Genomic DNA, 6,046 nt, shown 5'->3' with positions numbered 1-6,046 from the left:
AGAGAAGAGAAGAGAAAGGAAAGGGACCAGTCCTTTAGCACGAGCAGCTGAGCTGGGACCTGAACCAGGTCTGACTCTAGCCCTTGTTCTCTCCTCTGAGTGAGCATCTGAGCTGAGGGAAAGATCCTGAAACCCCAGGAACTGTCTGCTTATCCCTCCCTGTGCACCGTGCACTGTGCACTGTCATGGCTAAATACGGGACAGTCCCCCTAGTAACACATCCTGGAAGAATTCCCTGAGGTGCCCCTCCTAGGAGGTTGGAGCTAGAGCTGAAAAGAAATCTAAGCTCTGGGCCATGATTCTCCCCTTTTACACTTGGAGACACTGAGGCACAGAGGGGGGAAGGATGCGTCCAAGTCAGAGCCTCCAGAGGAGCCTGAACTAGCACAGGACTCAGCCCCTGTCCCCGTGGACACACCCACCACCTCCCCACTGAGACCCTCATTTATTCCTCTGAGGGTCTGAGTCCGTGGGGGTGAGGGGCAGATCCTCAGAGACTTCTGGAAATTCAGGATGGGGTTGGATTGTGGGGGATACCTTCTTCCCACTTGATTCAGCTGATCCTGCCCCAGCCTTGGACCCACCTTGTCCCTCTGCCATGTCCACCCCACTGTCACCTGCCAGCCTCAGAGTCCTGGGGACCCTGTGGTTCCGGTTTCTCTGCTTGACTCCTAGCCCCTGGGACACAAGCCCATCCCTGAGTGTCTGGGGGACATGAGACCTCCTGTTGGATCCTCAGAACTTCCCTTTGCTGCTCTGTTCCCTCTGAGCAGAGTTCTCAGCAACTCACCAGCTATGGAGATGGGCCCTGTGGGTGGGGATAGAGAGCCTCCAAAGGGTCCTGGGAATGAGGACATAAGGAGGTGAGGGTCTCAGACTGAACTTGGAGTCAGCTTATCATCCAGACTCTTCTCCTATGTCTGCTCTGTGGCCCTCAAGAAACCCCCAGGCCCACCAACCACCGTTCTGACTCAAGTGAGGGGGATGGGTTGGCAGGACTAGGAGAATCTCTGTGGGCAGATCTCTGCTGGGTGATCATCACTCAGAGCCCCTGATTCTCATCCAACTTCAGACATCTCCTGGGGACAGGACCCTGAGCTGACTGCTCAGAGAGGATGGGGTCAGGGGCCCTCACCTGAGACCAGGAGCTCCAGGGGGTCACTGGGGTCAGACCATTCCTGGGGATGATTTCTAAAATATCCATAGCATCTGAATGTCCACTTGTGGCTGAGGGTCACAGGGCCCACAGTGAACAGGGCCTGAACCTGCCCACTGGGGTGTTGCTGTGAGTCCAGGGTCCAGGAGAGCCTGTCTTCTCCTTCCTTAGTCAGAATGAGCCTGTCAAATACCTTCTGTGAGCCACACTGGAGGGTCACGTTCCCTCCTGAGGTCACAACAGGGCTGGGCAGGGCTGAGAGGCTGGGTTTGTTGTATTATCCTAGGAGAGAAGGAGGCAGTGTATTAAATGGGGCTCACACCTCCCTCATCCCTCCCAGGGCTGGGCTGTGAAGGGGAGACCCCATGAGAGCATCCCCCTTCCTGAGGGCAGATCCTGGGACTGGGACCCCTGAGTGTCCTCCCACCTGTCACCACCAGATCCAGGGGTCATTGTGCTCTGAGCTGCCTACAGGGCTGAGATATTTACAATAATATCTCCTTGCAGAGATGTCTTTCATGAAAAACTTGGCCTTGCCCCTGGGCTCCAGTGGTTACTGTGTGTCCAAACATGTATGCATTTCTTCATCATACAGAGAGTACTCCTGGGCCTCCAGGGTCCCCTGACATCAGATGGTCACAGGGGTCCCAGAAGGGATCACAGGTCCTGGCTCAGCCCAGATGGTGGGTCTGGGGAGAATCTCTGGAGAGAAGCAGAGGCTACATTAGAAAGACCTTCCCTGCTCCTTACTCCCCAACTCAGCCCATGTCCCTCCTCTTTCATCCCCTAATTCCAGGACCTCCGAGCCCCAGACATGAAGTAGGAGGAGGGACAGGGAGACTGGGAGGCCTCACCTTTCTGCTCACAGGTTTTCTGGCCCAGACTCAGCCCTGGAAGTGAGTCCCTGTCAGATTTTCACCTGGACATCTGAGCTGATTCCCTTACCTCAGGGCCTCATCTGCTTCAACTGTCTGAGCCTGAGGGTCCCCATGAACAGGCACATGCAGCTGCCCAAGCCCCTGTTGCTGCCCCATCCCCATGCCCACAACTGACCGAGGCAGAGAAAAGCAGGGAGGATGGACATGGTGCCGTCTGCTCTGAGTGCTCCTGCCCTATGGGCAGATAAAACCCTGGGCCTGGAGGACAGAGACACACAGGATGTGGTGAGTCTGGGGCTGCTGCTGCCCTTTCCAGGTTCCCACCCCTGTGGACCCACAGCAAGGGGATGGTCCCGCCCTGGGCCTGGCTCTGGGTTTTTCCATGATGAGGACTCAGGAGGACTCCTCGCCCTTTGGAGGTGCTCAGCTCAGATCTGGGGTCTCTTCTCACTGTTAGGACCCTCTGCCTGGTCTGTGCTCTTGTCAGAGAGGTCAAGACCCAGACTCTGGTCCTCTGTCCACCCTCCATAAGTTGACTGTAAATAGAACTTGCTACTCATTGTCTCAGCCTCCCCAAAACAGCATTTACTTTTCATTTCTGACTTGTCCATAGAGGAATATTTACTAATCAGCTAGTGCAGTCAAATACTTGTGTCAGAGCCAGAAATACATCCATAATCCAGGAGACTGACTTTCTGTATCTTGAGAACTCTTCTTAGCAGAAAAGAGCATTCTAAGTCAAAAGTGGAAATGATTTTACTTAAAAGGAGAAATGAGAGAAAATATGAGAATACCTGGTACCATGACTAGACTGTGGTTCAGGGAATAGCTGTTTTTCTTTTATCTTCATCAAGGAATATGTTTGTTGATTTTATAGAGTGAGGAAGAGAGAGACAGACAGACACAAAGACATTGATGAGAGACAGAGACAGTGATCAGCTGCCTCCCCTACACACCTGGGGTAGGGATGGAACTCACAGCCTTTTGGTGAATGGGATGACACTCCAAGCAAATAAGTCACCAGGGCCAGGGGTGAGGGAAGGGCTATTGAATGAAGTGGAACCCTAGGAGGTGGGAGTGAGAATACTCTTGAGAGGAAAGAATATCATAGGGAAATCTAGAGACAGAGACTGTCTGATAGCAGTAAGGGAGGGCAAGGTGGTGGCTGGTCATGGGAATGCTCTATGCCACACAAGGATGTTGGATTAAGTGTGTGAGGCAGAGGAATATACAGGGATGAGCTGTTACAGTCACACTGATTTATGAATCTCACATGTGCTGTGTGTCACAGAGGAACTAGAACAGTGCAATGTCTGTAAGTAATGTGTAATGTGAACAGTAATTGCAGTCCAATCCAATGTGTCCAACAATATTAGATAAAAGGCTTACATGGATTCACCACACAATTCGTGTATATATTTTAGCTGTCACAACACATGTAGAAAAGGGAAATGAGGAGAAGAAATCTCAGTGTTGCTTCTAATCCTGTGCTTTTAGCTAGGGGCTGGAGAAGGAATTTGCTACTTCTGTAGAACTCTAAGAAAGCAGATACAAAGCAGTACAGATATAGTCAATAGGAGATAGTGTGAGTGTGTCTATGTGTGTATGTCTGTGAGTGTGTTTGTGTGAGTGCATGTCAGTGTGAGTATGTGTGAATATGTTCATTCAGGTTGTGGTGTGTATGTATATGAGTATGTGTATGTGTGACAGTGTATATGTAGTGAATAGGTGTATGTGTGTGAGAGTGAGTGTTGTAAGAGTGTGTGGAGGAGTGTTTGTGTGTTGTGGGTGTGACTGAGTGTGTGTAGGTATGTGTCAGTGAGCATGATTTTGTGTGAGCATGACTGTGTTTACAGGGAACTAAGCAGTCTGGTTGAGGGAGGCAGAAGGGAGAGCTGTGGTTGGAAGGTCACATAGAGATGACCATGAGTAACCGTGACTTCAGAAGAAAGTCTCAATATACCCTAAACTCAGAGAGGAGAATGGAAGGCTTTTAGGCAGAAATGGACAGATTCTGAAAGAGAGTTGGAGAGACTGGTGTGGAGGGTGAGCAGAGGAAGAGAGTGAGGACTTAGAGCTCAGAACCTAGGCAGGTGTTGTGACTGCTGCCTTGGGGATGAGAAAGGTGACTTGCCCTCTCTGCCACATTGACTGCAGACTCCAAAGAGCCCTCATGACAGGGAGCCTGGGGGAGTGGCAGGGATGAGCCTGGGGTCTGTGCAAACACTCTGCTCCCACAGGAGAGCTCAGTGCTTCCTCCTGGCCCTGTAATGCAGGGTCTACTTCTCACTTTTTCCACCTGAGTCTGTGTTCCTGAGAAATGGGTTCTTTCTCTGTCTTTTGCCTTGGGGTGAGTCATTTGAGTAATTTCTTCCTCCTCTGAGCAAATTTGATCTTGGAGATCACTCTCCTCTTCAACTGTGGAGACTCTTGAGGATTCAGAAATGACTGTCATTCATGGAGGTTCTGACAGAAGCCGAAGAACACCCCCACACTTTAAATGTGAAGTGTTGCAATGCCACATCCTGAATGGCTGACAGACCCTTGAGCAGGCTGCTTTCTCTCTTGCTCTCACTTCCCTCATTCAGAACCCAGTGATACTAACCCACCCCCACACATGTGGTCAGAATTCATCATATTTGAGATAGAAAGGGAAGGGAAACAGACATTTAGATTTGGGTGGAGATGTTGGAGGTTTGTGACACTGAAAAGCAGAGGTACCTTGTCCAGTGGAGCAGAGGGAGGTATCAGACTCAGACCACAGTGCAGAGTCAGTCAATCATGACAGAGACTCTTCCAGTGCAGTAGGTGGATCCCGGTCTTTCTGTCACGGGTGCTGGGCCAGCTGGGGGAGTCTGTGGAACAGGGTGAACTTCACACTTGCTTCACTCCATACACAAAATCAATGCTAGATGCATGACAGACTGAAGATTGAGTAAATTACTTCTTCCTTAGCAAAAATATAGAAAATATCTTTTCTTCTTTGTGGAATGCTTTTAAAAATCACATTTTATTGTAATTCTAGTACAGTTTTCCCAATGTGCTCCTTTCCCTCTTTTGCCTATCACATCCCCCACTACCAGAGTGAATGTGTACACTGTTGTCCAAGACTGTGGGTCATTCATACATGTTCTTTATTTAGTCTCTTCCCCTTTTTCCACTATTATCCTTCTCCCTCCCCACTCTGTTCACTGTCTGTTCATTGTTTCCATGCTTGTGGTTCTATTTTCTTCATTAGTTTGTTTTGTTCATTAGATTCCCCTTATAGGTGAGATCACATGTATTTGTCTCTCACTGACGACCCTCTTTCACTTAGCATCATATTCTCTGGTTCCATCCATGCTGTTGTGAAAGGCAGTTCTTTCTCTCTTACTGTTGCATAGTGTTCCATTGCATAAATATTCCACAGTTATTTATCCACTCATGTACTGGTGGGTACGTGGGCCATTTCCAGTTCCTGGCTTTTGTAAATAGTGCTGCAATGAAGAGAGGGGTGCATAATTTCTTTTGAATTGGTGAATCAGGATTCTTAGGTGTATTCCCATGGGAGGGGGAGTAGGATGTGAGGAGGAGGGAAAAGGGGGATAACTGAAAAAACCATGAGGAAATACAAATAAAAAATAAAGTTACACACACACACACACACACACACACACACATGCACGCACGCACGCAAGCACAGACAGAGCCAGGCATGCTGTTGATGGGTGGAGCTGTCCACCACCCAGTGCTGGATGCTGCACCACATCTGGAGATTCATATACAAAATAGGACAGAATCAGGGGAGATGCAGGTGGCCCATGGCTTTGAGGGAAACCTCCTAGATACACGTGCACACTCCTGTTAAGGCTGGATTTTGTCTGGGTCAGCAGGACCTCTGGACAGTATAGGAGCTCTCCTGACTTGGGGGTTCTGTGATGACTTTTGTGAATTTACTTTGCAGTATCAGGTTTGTGCTGTTCTTACATTAGTAAAATGGTAAAGTCTCAGTGGATGTTTTTTATAGTAGAAC

General features: G+C 49.3%; 1 long non-coding RNA gene across 1 annotated transcript; it reads right to left on the bottom strand.

Annotated features, from left to right (window-relative positions):
- Nucleotides 1-1,086: 1,086 nt before the first annotated feature.
- Nucleotides 1,087-2,232, bottom strand: LOC118496640. The gene is made up of 3 exons (XR_004900164.1): nucleotides 2,011-2,232; nucleotides 1,584-1,858; nucleotides 1,087-1,438 (listed from the first exon to the last, which is right to left on the bottom strand). It is a non-coding gene; the product is annotated as an uncharacterized LOC118496640 (long non-coding RNA).
- Nucleotides 2,233-6,046: the final 3,814 nt, after the last annotated feature.

The sequence above is a fragment of the Phyllostomus discolor genome, chromosome 12, assembly GCF_004126475.2.
Source record: "Phyllostomus discolor isolate MPI-MPIP mPhyDis1 chromosome 12, mPhyDis1.pri.v3, whole genome shotgun sequence".
Taxonomy (NCBI): Eukaryota; Metazoa; Chordata; class Mammalia; order Chiroptera; family Phyllostomidae; genus Phyllostomus; species Phyllostomus discolor.
The sequence above is the reverse complement of the archived record's forward strand: the minus strand, read 5'-3'. Positions and strand labels throughout refer to the sequence as shown.